This window comes from Giraffa tippelskirchi, chromosome 6, assembly GCF_054371585.1.
Source record: "Giraffa tippelskirchi isolate mGirTip1 chromosome 6, T2T-mGirTip1v1.2.pri, whole genome shotgun sequence".
Lineage (NCBI taxonomy): Eukaryota > Metazoa > Chordata > Mammalia > Artiodactyla > Giraffidae > Giraffa > Giraffa tippelskirchi.
In genome coordinates this window covers 108,330,483-108,347,751 of record NC_137280.1, presented here as the reverse complement: position 1 = coordinate 108,347,751, position 17,269 = coordinate 108,330,483, and positions in this window count along the sequence as shown.

The window sequence follows — 17,269 nt, the reverse complement described above, 5'->3', positions numbered from 1 at the left end:
TCTATCCATAGAATTCTCCAGGCAAGAATACTGGAGTGGATTGCCATCCCCTTCTCCAGGGGATCTTCCTGACCCAGGGATCAAATTCAGGTCTCCTGCATTGCAGGCAGATTCTTTACCATTTGAGCCACCAGAGAAATCCCTAAAGATAGAATATTCCTTAAAAATATTCCTATATTTTAAGTCTTTCTTGGTGTCTTTCCATAACATTCAAAAGGTTTTTCATTATTCTTTCATGACTTCTGTTCATTTTATTCCCAGGTGATTTACAGTTTTTATTTCTGTTTTAATAACCTTAAAATATCTATTTCCTGAAGGTTTTTTTGTAGAGAAATGATTGATTTTTGTGTAATAAACTTACATATGTATAAAGTTGAAGTCAACTTGCTAGTTGTAGTAATTTGTGGGTTCTCATGGCTTGACATATGAATATATAATATATTTAAGTGAGCAAAACCTTTATTTTAATTTATTCTAATTCTTAATCTCTCTCTCATTCTCTCTACCTTATTGTATTACCAAAGTTGTCTAGAACAATGTTGAAGAAGATGATAAAAATAGGTGTCCATGTCTTGCTCCTAACTTTTGAGATATCTTCTGACATTACCATTATATGATTTTTTTTGACAAGTATCTTTTATCAAAGAAGATAAATTTCTTCCTTATTCACTATGATTATTTTTTAAATTCTGAATTACTAAACTTTAACCACAATTTTTTATACACATATTAATATGGTCATTTATTAGGCATTAAAATTTTGTGGCTGTTTGCTGAATTACATAAAGCAATTGCCCAAGGTTAAAACATCTGTTATATTGATGGGATTTAATTATACTTGGTAATGATTTTCCCTAATTATTTCTATATACTCTTGAATTCAATTTGATAATAATTTATTTGACTTTTGCATTAAAATTCAACAGTAAACTTGTCCAACAATTTTTCTGTTGAAATGTATATCCAATTTGGCATCAAGATAATATAGATTTCACAAAATTACTTACATTGCTGTTAATTTCAAAGAGCAAAATCAGTTATCTTATTTTTCTTTTAGGGACTCAAAAATAGGGAAGACAGGGGCACAGCTAGAGTAAGAAAAGTACCACATGAGGATGATGTGTTCCTGAACCCAGTTCTTGGTATTATCAAAATTTATATCCTACTCTTTGAAACAGAGAGCATAGTTATAAAGAAAGCAAGTAAATGTGGATTTTTTTATATGCCTGTGTTTGTAAACTTATAGATCTGTAACTGATACACATATAACTGGAGGAGTGAGTGTGTGTGAATGTGTATATGAGAAAGAGGGAGAGTGAAAACCTGATTTAGGAAAGCATGAAATGATGCAGGAAATATTGGAAACATTGTAGAAATAAAGGAAGGAATGATCCAGAGAGAAAGAAAGCAACGTTTATTCAACACAATCATGCAGGAATCATTTTTAAGTGAATTCTGGGTTCATTACCTACTGAAGGAACATTGGTGTGTCTGTGTGTGTGAATTCAGTGGTGTATGACTCTGTGCAACAACATAAACAATAGCCCACCATGTTCTTCTGTCCTTGGAATTTTCCAGGAAACAGTGCTGGAATGAGTTGCTATTTCCTCCTCCAGGGGATCTTCTAGACCTGGAGATTGAACTTGCATCTTCTGAATTGCAAGTGAATTCTTTACCACTGCACCACCTGGGAAGCCCCACTGAAGGAATACCATGATTTGTTGTTGTTCAGTCACTAAATTGTGTCCAGTTCTTTGCAAACCTATGGATTGCAGCATGCCAGGCTTCCCTGTTCTTCGCTATCTCCTGGAGTTTGCTCAAATACATGTCCATTGAGTCAGTGATGCTATCTAACCATCTCATCCTCTGCAGCCGTCTTCTCCTTTTGACTTAAATTTTTCCCAGCATCAGGTGGCCAAAGTATTGGATATTCAGCAATATCCATTGGACTGAGTCCTTCCAATGGATATTCAGAGTTGATTTCCTTTAGGATTGACTGGTTTGATCTCCTTGCAGTCCAAGGGACAAGAGTCATCTCCAGCACCACAATTTGAAGGCATCAGTTGTTTGGCATGCAGCCTTCTTTATGGTCCAACTCTCAAATCTGTACTGGAAAAAACACAGCTTTGACCATTCAGAACTTCGTTGGCAAAGTGTTATCTTTGCTTTTTAACAGACTAAGTTTGTCATAGCTTTCCTTCCAAAGAGCAAGTGTTTTTTAAATTTCATGGCTGCAGTCACCATATGCAGTGATTTTGGAACCCAAGACAATAAAGTCTGTCACTGTTTCCACTTTTTCCCCTTCTATTTGCATGAAATGATGGGACCAGATGCTAAGATCTTAGTTGATTGAATGTTGAGTTTTAAGTCAGCTTTTTCACTCTCCTCTTTCATGCTCATGTTCCTTAGTTCCTCTTCACTCTGCGATTAGATTGGGGTCATCTGCATATCTGAGATTATTGATATTTCTCCTAGCATTCTTGATTCCAGCTTATGAGTCATCCAGCCCAGCATTTTGCATGATATGCTCTGTATATCAGTTAAATAAGCAGGGTGACAATATACAGCCTTGTTGTAGTCCTTTCCCAATTTTGAACCAGTTCATTGTTTCATGTTAGGTTCTAATTGTTGCTTCTTGACCCACATACAGGTTTTTCAGGGTACAGGTAAGGTGGTCTGCTATTCCCATCTCTTTAAGAATATTCCACAGTTTGTTGTGATCCACACAGTCAAAGGCTTTAGCATAGTCATTGAAGCAGAAGTAGATGTTTTTTGGGAATTCCTTGAATTCCTTGCTTTCACTATGATGCAGCGAATGTTGGCAATTTGATCTGATCACTCTGCCTTTCCTAAGCCCAGCTTGTACATCTGGAAGTTCTTGATCCATGTACCGCTGAAGCCTAGCTTGGAGGATTTTGAGCATAACCTTAGTAGCATGCAAAATGAGTGCACTCATCTGGCAGTTTGAACATCCTATGACATTGCCCTTCTTTGGGATTGGAATGAGAACTGACATTTTCCAGTCCTGTGACCATTGCTGAGTTTTCCAAATTTGCTGACATATTGAGTGCAGCATTCTTAACAGCATCATCTTTTAGGATTTGAAATAGCTCAGCTGGAATTCCATCACCTCCACTAGCTTTGTTTGTAGTGATGCTTCTTAAGGCCCGCTTGATTTCACACTCCAGGATGTCTGGCTCTAGATGAGTGACAACCATTATAGAAGAGAAAATCTTACCAAGAAATCACGCTGGGGGATACATTGCATGAGAACATTTTAACATTATTCTTCCACACTGAGTAGAACTATCTCATAAATATTATTTTTGGTTTAGTTACTATTTTAAAACTGTAGTTGTTGCTTTTTAGGACTTTTTGGCAAAAATCCATTATTACCTCTTTGAATTTGTACCTGGTCAACTCCCAGTGACTTTGTAACTATCTGTTTCTGCTGATTTGCTAACAATATAGTGACCTAAGGATCATTTCTCTCCTAGTTACCCACAGCATAAATTGAGAAAGAAAGACATTGCTTTGAAATCTATAATTCCATTATTTTGGAAAAGAAGGAAAGAAAGATGAGGGAGAACTGATGAAAGATAGAAACAAACTGTGTACCTTTGACTTGAAACTAATATGTCTTTCTTTACAAATTTCATTTATTTATTTTGATGATGCTGGGTCTTCATTGCTACACAGGCTTGTCTCTATTTGTGGAAGAGTGGGGGCTACTTCTAGTTGTGGTGCACAGGCTTCTCTTTCCAGTGACTTCTCTTTATGCAGAACACAGGCTCTAGTTCCTCATGGAATTCAGTAGTTATAGCACATCAGCTCAGTAATCACTGCTTCTGGGCTTAGAGCACAAACTAAATAGCTGTGGCTCATGGCCTTAGCTGCTGTGAGGCATGTGGGATCTTCCCACACCAAGGATCGCATCCACGTCTCCTGCACTGATAGGTGGATTCTTTACCATCGAGCCACCGGGGAAGCCAGAAACTAATATGTCATATATCTAAAAATATAGAAAGAGAATAATAGCAAATAATAAAGTTGTTTAACCTTAAAAAAAAAACTTCCCTAAAATTACTGAAGTCTTGGTTTAATCAAATGAATTCTTGTCTATTATTATCATATACTCTCCTTGAAGAAGAATGTATAGGAAATATTTTTTTTATTTTCCACCAATAATTAACACACTTGGGCATAATATCTATATTTGGCCATTAGAAAGAAATATGTATTGATATCAATCTGGTATGCACTGAATGCCCAAAAAACAATGGAAAATTCAAACACTGTCCCATAATTCACAGTCGGATTAGACATTCACAATATATAGTCTTGTTAGGAATTTTTTAGAAAATACAGTAAGAAGTACAACAGACACAAGAAGTGTTTGAAGGTCAAAGAATAGGCTTTTTTCCCCTTGCGGTTCTTTTATTTCAATCCTCTAATTACATTTCTGAAGTCTTTAATATATAACAAGATCTCTCACAACGAAGTAATGCTAATAGCTGATATTCACTTTTCTCTGAAAATTTACCTGTTTATATCCACTGCTGAATGTTATCACTGGTGTATATAAATGGGGCATGCTATAATAAAAGCTATTTTAAAAATTTAAAATTTTAATGGAAAACAATCATCTGCCCTTTGGGAGTCCCTTTGCAGACATAAGTCGTTATATGATTATTATGTATATAAGAACAGTATATGCAAGAATGACATTATATGTAGCCATGAAATGAAAAGACGCTTGCGCCTTAGAAGAATAGCTATGTCAAACCTAGACAGTGTTTTAAAAAGCAGAGACATTACTTTGCTGACAAAGGTCCATATAGTCAAAGCTATGGTTTTTCCAGTAGCCATGTACAGATATGAGGGTTGGACCATAAAGAAGGCTGAGCACTGAAGAATTGATGCTTTTGAGCTGTGGTGTTGGAGAAGACTCTTGAGAGTCCCTTGGGCAGCAAGGAGATCAAACCCGTCAATCCTAAAGGAAATCGAACTGAATATTCATTGGAAGGACTGATGCTGAAACTGAAGCTCCAATACTTTGGCCACCTGATGCAAAGAGCTGACTCATTGGAAAAGACCCTAATGCTGGTAAAGACTGAGGGCAAGAGGAGAAGGGGGTGACAGAGGATGAGATAGACGGTTTGATGGCATCACTGACTCAATGGACATAAGTTTGAGAAAACTCAGGGAGATAGTGATAGAGATCTGGCATGCTGCAGTTCATGGGGTCGAAAAGAGTTGGACATGACTTAGTGACTGAACAATATACAACAAAGTTACTGTGAGGGAGCAAAGAGGAACAATTCTTGTTATATCAGCAAGTAAAGTTTTATTAGTAAAAATAAGAAATGTAGGATGCTAGGTATTATGTAGAAGAATGTATAACATTGCCTGCTATACTATGCTGCTGCTGCTGCTCAGTTGCTTCAGTCGTGTCCGACTCTGTGCAACCCCATAGACGACAGCCCACCAGGCTCCTCTGTCCCTGGGATTCTCCAGGCAAGAATTCTGGAGTGGGTTGCCATTTCCTCCTCCAGTGCATGCATGCATGCTAAGTTGCTTCAGTCGTGTCCAACTCTGTGTGACTCTATGGACAGCAGCCCACCAGGCTCCTCTGCCCACAGGATTCTCTAGGCAAGAATACTGGAGTGGGTTGCCATTTCCTTCTCCACTGCTATACTATAGAGAGAAAAAAAAAGTGAGAAAGAAGTTAAAAATAGGTAAACAAAGATTTAAAACACATCCTATCTTGGATTTGAGTAGTTAACATTAAAATAAATACCACAAATACATCTATGATTTCTAATATGCTTCACCTACGATTAAAGCACATATTTATTATCAGACTCCTAAGCTGGTTTGTTTGGCCATTTTTATATAATAAATGTGTAATTTTTGAACTATAATTTGGTTATGTTTAAGACATGGAAACAAAGTAGACATACATTTAATATTTTAAATAATTGTTCGGTATTAAGTTGAATATTTTCACATGAAGTAATGAAGAAAATAAAAATGGAGCCAACTGTGTTATCTCATGCAAATAACCTTTTTTAGTGCAGGGGGTGCCTACATTGCTTTGCATTCTTAAGTGTTGTTTAGTAAAGGATGTCAGTCAAAAGACCCAAGTCAAAGGGAAACATCGGAGCGCAGCAGTCCTTTAGTTAGTTCCACAGGACAGGTTCTGTAGTACCTCAGTATGCATGAGCGTTCTCAGTTGCTCAGTTGTGTCTGACTCTGCGACCACAAGGACTGGAGCTTCCTCTGTCCATGGAATTTTCCAGACATAATACTGAAGTAGGTTGCCATTTCCTCTTCCAAGGGATCTTCCCAACCCAAGGACTGAACTCACGTCTTCTGCATTGGCAGGCAGATTCTTTATCACTGAGTCACCTGGGAAGCCCTTAGTGGAGGTTTGTTTATATGGAACACTCACAAGATTTGGTTTCTTTTATGTTTCTGCGCATGTTTGGGTCTTTTATATTTCAGGATTGCAAGTTATGATTAGGATTCATTTCTTAAAAATGTGATAATGACATAGCTTTGGTAGGTATGTAATAATGTGACTAGCAGCTGTAAGGTGACATTAAAGTAAAATGATGAGTTTTAAAACCTTAAATTATATGAATTACATTCCTCACATAGTGATCATATAAACTTTCATGTATAAAAAGCTGTTTAGCTCTTAAGGAATATAGCCTGCTATAAAATAGTATTTGAATTTAAATATCAAGTCTGTAAATCTCTGAGAATAGAAAGATCTTATACACACACACACACACATGCACGCACACACATACCTGCATCTTCTTTATTCATCCATCTGTTGATGGGCACTTAGGTTGCTTCCATATCTCGGCTATGGTAAATAATTCTGCTATAAACATTGAGGTGCATATGTCTTTTTGAATGAATGTATTTATTTTCTCTGGAAATATACTAAGGAGTGGATATACCTAGGAGTGAATATACCAAGGAGTGGAGTTGCTGGATCTTATAGTAGTTCTAGTTAGTTTTTTGAGAACCCACCATATTATTTTTCATAGTGGCTGCACCAGTTTATGTTGGTAGCAATAGTGCACAAGGGTTGCCTTTTGTCTATGTCCTCGCCAGCATTTTTTATTTGTGGTCTTTTTGAAGGTAGCCTTTCTGACAGGTGTGAGATGATATCTCACTGTGGTTGTTGATTTGCATTTCTCTAATGATTAATGATCTTGAGCATCTTTTCATATGCTCATTGTTCATCTGTGGGTCTTTGGGAAAATGCCTATTCTGGCCTTCTGCCTGTTTTTAAGTTGTGTGTGTGTGTATATATATATATTTATATATATGTGTGTGTGTGTGTGTGTGTACATATATATTTGCTTTTGGGTGTTTGTTGTTGTTGTTTGGCAGCGAGCAGTATGCAGGATCTCATTTGCCCAACCAGGGCTTGTACCTGGGCTGTGGTGGTGAAAGCCCGGAACTAAGCCACCAAGAAACTGCCAGTTTTTGATATTAGGTTGTATGAGTTCTTTGAATATTTTATATATTAGCTCCTTATCAGATAAATCATTTGTAGATACTTTTTCCTACTTAGTAGCTTGTCTTTACGTTTTGTCAATAGTTTCCTTTGCTGTGCAAAATTTAATTAGCGTCTGCTTGTTTATTTTTGTTTTTGTTTGTTTTGCCTGAGAAGGTAGAGTAAAAAATGTATTGCTACATCTTATGTCAAAGTGTGTTCTGCCTGTGTTTTTTTCTATGAATTTTAAGGTTTCCAGTCTTATATTTAGGTTGTCAATCTATTTTGAGTTTATTTGTATATTGTGTGAGAAAATGTTCTGACCTCATTCTTTTACATGAAGCTGTTGACTTTTCCCAGAACCACAAGAAACTGTATTTTTCCAATTGTGCATTTTGCATCCTTTGTCATAAATTAATTGATCATATGTGTGTGGGTTTTTCTAGCCTCTCTATTCTGTTGCACTGATCTGTGTGTCTGTCTTTTTCCAATATTATACTCTTTGGATTACTGTAACTTCATAGTATAGTCTGAAGATAGAGAGTTTGACATCTTAAGCTTTGTTGTTTTTCTCATAGTTGCTTTGTCAGTTTGGGGTCTTTTGTGGTCCCATATAAATATTAGGATTATTCATTCTAATGCTTTGAAAAATGTTATGGGTATTTTGATAGGGATTACATTAAATCTTAAGGTTGCTTTGTGTGGTATGGATATTTTAACATTATTCTTCCAGTTTAAGAACATCGGGTATCTCCTCGTTTCTTTTCATCATCTTCAGTTTCTTTCATCAGTGTTTTATAGTTCTCAGAGTATGGATTCTTAATCTCTCTAAGGCCCTCTTTGCAGTCCCATAGCTCTGAATCTTGCAAATACATGAATTTCTCTCCAAACTATTATTTCTGACAAGAGCTTTTAAAATACACCTTAAATATTAAGTCCAAGCAATTAATTTTTTTTCTTCTAAGCATCACATTCTCTCTTCCTGATCAATAGATACTACTGGCTCTGTGTGTTCAGAGATCACATTGCAGTGAGAAAGTTTTTTAGAATAACAAACCTTATTCAGTGGAAATCATCTGATCATCTAATAGAGGAATGAAAAATAAATTATGATATGTATTCAGCAGTTAAAATGAGTGACATCTATCTTTATCTCAACATAGACATATAAATGTCTAATGTTTAGTGAAATTATACTTCTGAGGGGACAAGTACAGTTTTAGCTGCATGATGAATTTATGGACATTTTTCTTTTCTTTTAGTATTGTCAATGTTCTCAATGTTTGAAATCTTTCACAATATTTTTTAAAGGAAAAATTAACCTTAATTTAATGTTCAGAATATTACCCCTCTACACAGGATAGGTATTTGACTTGGGAACTAAAATGTAATCTCTCGCGCAAGGTTTGTCCATATGATTGACCTTCTTCATGTCACTAAATAGGTATTATGCATGTTGTAGTTTCTTTCTTTATTCATTCAATAAACATTCATCAAATTGTTGGTATAAAGATGCCACAGTGATAGTGCATGATCAGCATAGTTGTACTTATGTGTATAGATAAATTATATTAAATATAGATTATATATTAAATATAGATAAATATATTAAATTCACTAATTTAATAACATTTTGCCTTGAAAAATAACTTAAGTGAATCTCATTTTGTGTTAATTTTTCTGCTCAGTTTTTAAAGATCTTAAATCACTAGTGCTTTGTTTAAAAATCTATGGCTGTTAGTCAGTTTGCATAGAGTGGGGTTTTCTTGTTTGTTTTTTCTTTAAGGGGAATGAGAAAGAAGTGTATTAACAGAGATCAAAACAAAAGAGAGGCGGTTGATTCTCACAAATAAATTATCAAGTATCTGCTGCTGTTCCCAAACCCTGCCTCATTTTCACTTGTAATCAAATCATATGTATGTCTCATTACGTATCAGTCACACAGGGTAATAATTGCTAAAATGAAGCTGTAATCAGAGTTCCTGAGTACTTCAGTAAAGAGAGTTTAATTTTTCTTCTGTAGGTGAAGGAATACTTTTCAAATAGGACGTTATTGGCCCTCAAAATTGGGGATGGTTTTAAGAAAGATAAAAGTCTTTCTTTTCCCTCTGTTGTCATCAATGATGACATGAACACTAAAGCAGAGAATAGATGACCCATTTCCTTTATGATTTTCATCAGGCCCTATCGTTTCTTCCCACCCTGCATCCCCAAGATTCTGCTATAAGTTAAAACTGATTTTGCTTAAAGCCCAGTCAAGAGTAACAATGTAAAGATGGATGTCTGCTCCACTGGGATCATGCTGTGGGCTGTGCAAGTCAGAGTGAAGGAAAATTAGTATTTAACTGTGTTGAGTTCAGATTGACTTGTGAGTGACTACTTTTAGCTAACTTTTAATTTTCTTGAAGCCATGAATGACTCGGTATGTGTGCGTATGTGTGCATATGTGTGTGTTTGTGGTGTTCAGGGGTGGCTGTGGGTGGTAGAGCCCTGAAGGTGATGACAACTTCCGCAGACTTGTTCAGGCCTGGCCCTACACCCCAACCAACTTGCTTCCCCCACCTGTATCCCTCAATCCCCACACTTGTGCATTGAGGCAGAAAAAGAGATCTGCCTGTTAGGTAGATTGTCATTCTATCCTAGGCTTTTTTTCTTCTCGTATCTCTGTGAAGGGTGAAATCATACCACTTTCCAGGGCCTGGCTCAATAATTCTGTCATTTCTACTGGAAAATCCTTAAAGAACAGCTACTCAACAAGAGAGACTTTTGACTTTCTTTTGAAAAAATTGCTCATGATATGCAATCTTGGGAGAGCTTCCCCGTTCATACACCTAATATTACCAGTGCAGCAGGCAAGAATGTGGTTTCTTATTTAAATATACTTTAAAAAATCTATTGAAGAGTAAGAATCCAGATAGTCTAAGTTAATTTTATATACTATCAATTAAAGCATACTTCTCCAAATTCAATAATCATGATGATTTGGTTTTATTTTATGAAAATGTAAGGAAAAAACAATGTAAAAACTGAGAAGGAAATGGTTCTAATTCAAGCAGCTTTCCAACGAAGCACAATAGAAGAGTAACGGTATAATTAACACATTTTTTTCCGATGACAAATTATTTTGCTTCATTTTGTTGTAGAAATCTCAGCCTATGGTAAAAATTTCTTAGCATGTACTCATGATTACTCTTCTGCACAAGATGATTTTTTTTTTTTCCCCGTGAAAGAGCAAATTTAATTTTGGCTCAAGGCGAGGACTTATTAATTATTCACTGTCAGCAAATTCAGATACAGTTTTTGGAAAATGATGGTGTTCCAAAAACTGCCTGGCAAATAGAAATCATCCCAGCATTTTCAGAATAAACATATCAATATCTGACAATGCAGGCTCTTAGGACTCTCTGGCTTTGGTTTTAGAAAATTCTGTTAAAGCGAGCAATAGCCTTAGTCCTGGTCTCCCGTGCATTCTAAATGCATTCACAGCAATAGCCTATGTGCATTTATTTGGGGAAGGAAAAAGAGCATGTTCTCTTCCTGATTTGAAAAACAAGGAGCTAGAGACCAGCATTTCCCTTTCCCAGGTCATCTACCCCTAACCAGGCAAAACTATTAAAGTATTTCTTCATTTAGGCACCAGCACAGGGATTGGCAAACATTTTCTCTTTATAAAGGGCCTGACAATAAATATATAGACTTTATAGGCCATTTTATCTGGGTCACAACTACCCAAAGACGTGTGCTATTGTAGTGCAAAAGCAGCTATTCACAATATGTAAATGAATTGGCAGGGCTATGTTCCAATAAAATTATTTACAACAGTAGAATGTTGGCTGGCCGAGGTTTACTGACCTCTACTCTAGAAAATTGGCTTATCTTTTAGGTCCCCTCTCAAGTTAGCTTGCAAACAATTTCCTGAAAAAAAAAAGAAAGAAAGAAAAAAAATGAAGATTTCTTTACTACCTACATTTTACACTCCTTTTCCTAGATTAGATTTCCAGCTAACATGATAACATCAAGGTGGGAAGTATTGCTCACTCTGGCAAGCATTAGTCCCATGTTCTTTCTAGATGTGAATATGAGTTAAATTTGAAAAATAACAGTGAGATAAAGCTAGCTCTCAGCAGGGACTGCCAGGGAAAGTAAATGTTTGGTTCAAGAAGGAACTGGGAGTAATCCTGAGAATACTGTTTTGATAGTTACTACTTAATGAACAACTCTATTAGGCATTGTATGAAGATAACCTTATTTAATTTCAGAATTGCTCTTTCAAGTGAATATTTGGAGACCTCATTTATATGAAGAAAAGAGGACTTAATGATACCAAAGACTTGATTTTAATAAACCAGAGGGAGATGATGAACTTAGGCTGTGTGTACCTGAATTACAACAAATATGAAGTGAAGAGTAGAAAACTGTGCTATTCAAAATCTGACAGTCTCTGGGACCATGGCAATACTTTATCTTACAGAGTCTATCATCCTAGCAAACAGCTGCGGCAAAGGACAGGAGTATTGAGGGGAAAGGAATTTGTAAGCACTTTAAATTCAGAGGAAGAATCCAGCTCTATTAGTGACGAGACAGTTACATAACAATTTTGGATAGTCCATGGGTTAGGATAACCAAGTGTCCCAGTTTGCCTATGACTAAAGAGTTTCTTGGAATCTGGGACTTTCAGTGGTAAAACCTGGAAAGTTCCTAGCAAACCAGGAAGAGTGTTATGGGTGTACAGGTGGTTGGGACTTACTAGAAGCTCATGAGCAGTGTTGAGCTAAAGCTGGTTCACAAGCACTCTTGAGAGCTGATTGTTAAATTTTCAGGAACTTTGCAAGCCATTTTTAAAACAACTATCATTAAAACTTAAATTATAAAAGTTATAATTAACTCAAAAGTTACTGCTTTCTGATTTTAGGATGGTTTTCTCTCATCTATGATTTTGAAGTTATTTATATTCATTATGAAGTTATTTATATTCATTACATCAATCCAGTTCTTGTTGTTCAGTCACTAAGTCATGTCCGACTCTTTGCGACCCCATGGATTGCAGTATGCCAGGCTTCCCTATCCTTCACCATCTCCGAGAGCTTGCTCAAACTCATGTCCACTGAGTTGGTGATGCCATCCAACCTGCTCAAACTCATATGCATTGAGTTGATGATGCCATACAACCATCTTGTCCTCTACCCCTTCTCCTCCTGCCTTCAATCTTTCCCAGTTTTCTGCTGTGAATCGACTCTTCACATCAGGTGGCCACGTCAGGGTTGATTCCCTTCAGGATTGACTGGTTTGATCTCCTTGCAGTCCAAGGGACTCTTAAGAGTCTTCTCCAACACCACAGTTCAAAAGCATCAATTTTTCGATGCTCAGCTTTCTTCATAGTCCAACTCTCACATCTGTACATGACAACTGGAAAAACCATAGCTTTGACTCAACGGACCTTTATTGGCAAAGTAATGTCTCTGCTTTTTAATATGCTGTCTAGGTTTGTCATAGTTTTTCTTCTAAGAAGCAAGTGTCTTTTAATTTCATGGCTGCAGTCAGCATCTATATGATTTTGGAGCCCAAGAAAATAAAGTCTGTCACTGTTTCTATTGTTTCCCCATCTATTTGCCATGAAGTGATGGGACTGGATGCCATGATCTTAGTGTTTTGAATGTTGAGTTCTAAGCCAGCTTTTTCACTCTCCTCTATCACCTTCATCAAGAGGCTCTTTGGTTCCTCTTTGCTTCCTGCCACTAGGGTGGTGTCATCTGCATATCTGAGGTTATTGATATTTCTCCCAGCAATCTTGATTCCAGCTTGTGCTTCATCCAGCCTGGCATTTGGCATGATGTACTCTGCATATAGGTTAAATATATGTTACATAAGCAGGGTAAGAATATACAACCTTGAAGTACTCTTTTCCCAATTTGGAACCAATATATTGTTACATATCCTGTTCTAACTGTTGCTTCCTGACCTGAATATAGGTTTTGCAGGAGGCAGGTAAGGTGGTCTGGTATTCCCATCTCTTGAAGAATTTAGCACAGTTTGTTGTGATCCATATAGTAAAAGAGTTTAGTGTAGTCAATGAAGCAGAAGTAGATATTTTTCTGGAATTCTCTTGCTTTTTCAGTGATCCAACGGATGTTGGCAATTTGATCTCTGGTTCCTCTGACTTTTCTAAATTCAGCTTGTACATTTGGATGTTCTCAGTTCATGTACTGTTTAGGCCTATCTTGGAGGATTTGAACATTACTTTGCTAGCATGTGAAATGAGTTCTATTGTATAGTAGTTTGAATATTCTTTGGCATTGCCCTTCTTTGGGATTGGATGAAACTGACATTTTCCAGTCCTGTGGCCACTGCTGAGTTTTCCAAATTTGCTGGCATATTGAGTACAGCACTTTCACAGGATCATCTTTTAGGATTTTAAATAGTTCAACTGGAATTCTGTCACCTCCACTAGCTTTGCTCTTGGTGATGCTTTCTAAGGCCCACTTGACTTTGCACTCCAGGATGTCTGACTCTAGTGAGTGACTACACCATCATGGTTATCTGGGTCATAAGGATCATTTTTGTATAGTTCTTCTGTGTATTCTTGTCACCTCTTCTTAATATCTTCTGCTTCTGTTAAACCCATACTATTTCTGTCCTTTGTTGTGCCCATCTTTGCATGAAATGTTCCCTTGGTATCTCTAATTCTCTTGAAGAGATCTCTAGTCTTTCCTATCTTATTGTTTTCCTCTATTCCTTTGCATTTTCACTTAGGAAGAAATACTGCAAAATTGTGGGTAACTGTGTCTTTTCCCAGCCAACTGTGATTCAGTGACATCATGCTAGATGCTTGAAATAGGAAGAAAGGTGCTTTGTTTTTTTCTCTAGAAAATGACAGGGATGATGTTAATAATGCAGATTAAACTTCCTAGTGCATGGTGTCTGTAAGTGTTACACTGTGTATTGTTGCTGTTCAGTCTCTAGGTCATATCCGACTCTTTGAGACCCCATGGACTGCAGCACGCCAGTCTCCACTGTCCTTCACTATCTCCCAGATTTGCTTAGATTCATGTCCACTGAGTCGACGATGCTATCTATTTCATTCTCTGCTACCCGCTTCTCCTTTTGCCTTCAATCTTTTCCAGCATCAAGGTCTTTTTTCAATGAGTTGGCTCTTCGCATCAGGTGGCTAAAGTATTGAAGCTTCAGCTTCAGCATCAGTCCCCTTCCAATGATTATTCAGGGTTGATATCTTTTGGGATTGGCTGGTTTGATCTCCTTGCAGTCCAAAGGACTCGGAAGAGTCTTCTCCAGCCCCACAGTTCGAAAGTGTCAATTCTTCAGCACTCAGCCTTCTTAATGGTGCAGCTCTCACATCTGTACATGACTCAGGAAAAACCATAACTTGACTATAAGGACCTTTGTTGGCAAAGTGATGTCTCTTCTTTTTAATATACTGACTATATTTGTCATAGTTTCTCTTATAGCACACACAAAAAAAAGGAAATGTTATTCAGTATTTGAGAACTCTTCAGCAAACAGTAACTTACATCATTGACAAATGAGTGAAGTTCCAACGTGTGTTTTATTTTAGTTTCATTTTACTCATTAAAGAAAAATATCAACCAACATTCATGTTGCAACTACACTGGTTCATCAATTGAAGCTATAAATTGGCAACAATTTTAAGAGGTTGGGAAAACTCAGCTAAAACATTTTGAGAATTCATTGGCTATATGGATATTATAAGAATGAATATATTTTGTTATTGTAGATTGTGTGCTTCACATCCTTTACATTAGTACACTTTTGTGATATATCTCTATAAATCTATATCTGTAGGTCTATAGCTATGTACCTTTTTCCCCAGAGAGCTAGTTGTTAACTATTTACTAGTATACCACTGCTCATAAATTCAGAAATGTATAGTAGCAACAAGAAAAACCCAGACTCTAAATAGCTAGTGAGTTTGAGCTTGTACTATCTGCTTTATTCAAAATGTGTGTAGCTGTGTCTGGCATTACATGTGTCTGAGAAGAAAGGGTCTTGCAGAGAAAGTCCTGATAGTAAATAACATAAGAGACAGCATTCTTTGTGATACTCATGTTCCTCTTTCTCCTCAGATACATAATTACATTCTGAAGTGGTACTTAATTGACTGAAAGTCTTCTGTGGTTATATCCATTTATGCCACAGTATAGGCCACTAAGAATGTAAGTTCTATGAAAAGAGAGATCAAGATTATTTTTTCCTTGCAAAATTCACAAGATACATAGATTCTTAACACCTATGCATTGGGAGCAGGAATACATAATTGAATGAATAAATTCAATTTCATTAACGCTTCTTAATGCTACAGCCCATGACGTCTCATTTCCTAAGACTTATTTAAGAGGACAGGGTTATCAATAATATTACCATTATTATTTTCCTCTCAAATTAAAGCTAGGCTCCCTACCTACCTGTAAGGACAGAGCCAGGGGCTTGGTCTGGGGTTGGAAGTGTCCTGCTTTGAGAATAACATTTTTTTGCACTTTTGTATTTACGCTTAAAATCTTTGCATTTTTCTCCAGAGAGCAACACATTTTATTACCCTAATATATACATCAAGAGGTTTTTTATAAAGTGCATTAACTTTTTCACTGTAAATCTTTGAATAAGACTCGTGTTTTAATTAAATATGCTTTGTTTGTCCTATAATAACTTATGCACATGTACTTGACACATACTCCAAAGTTTAATGTAACTCAATTTGAGAAGTTTTACACAACTAATATTAAAATCCTCTCTGAATAATTTATGCAAATAATAGAATATTATTCTGACAAGTCATATTTTAGTTAAAAACAAATAAGCCAATAGATAGTCCTTCTTCTATTACTGTTAAAGATCAAAACATTAACAAAAATATAAAATATTTTAATGAAATGTCTGTATCTTAGGGTGTTTGAAGGACCCAACTATGAATTATATTATGTTTTAATTTATTCAAAGAAATTAGTTATAATGTCCTGAGGGGGTCAATTAGTTATCTATTAAAATAACATTTTAAATAACTTGAATGCTTTATATTATTTTATTATTTACTCAATTGCTTAAAAATTTAAACAAGTAAAGAAAGAATATGATATAAAGTTACTATGACAATATATTCCAGAGCCAGTTACTGACATTTTTAATGATAAAATTAAGCAATATGGCTATAAAACTCTTAGACTCTTGTCAGTTTGGTAATCGTGATTTTCTAAATGATTTTTGGAATCAAGTTGTGCCAAGAATAGTAGACATCATCACAAACACAAGTGGCCTATGTTATTTCTTGGCAGAAATTTTCTTTTTCTCCTTTAACTTGCTGGTGTGAGGTTGTAGGCAACTATATAATTTAGGGCATCTCCATGCTATCCAGCAGAATTCTCCTTTAAACATGTTTTAGAGGACTGTTAATTTTTTTGTGTGTTTTTAAGGCACAAGAATTAATAATGTCTCAGAATCACAGGACCTACTGAAGCTCAAAGACATAAAACTGTCCTCAGCTCACTGATGAGTCCATATGTATGATTTTTAAATTTCATTAAAACTGGATGAGCGTGCTTTAATGTGTTAGTTGTTGCTCGATCATGTCCGAATCTTTGTGACCTCATGGACCATAGCTGCCCGGCTCTTCTGTCCATAGGATTCTCCAGGCAAGAATACTGGAGTGGGTTGCCATGCCCTCCTCCAGGGGATCTTCCCAACCCAGGGATCAAACCCAGGTCTCCCTCATTACAGGATTCT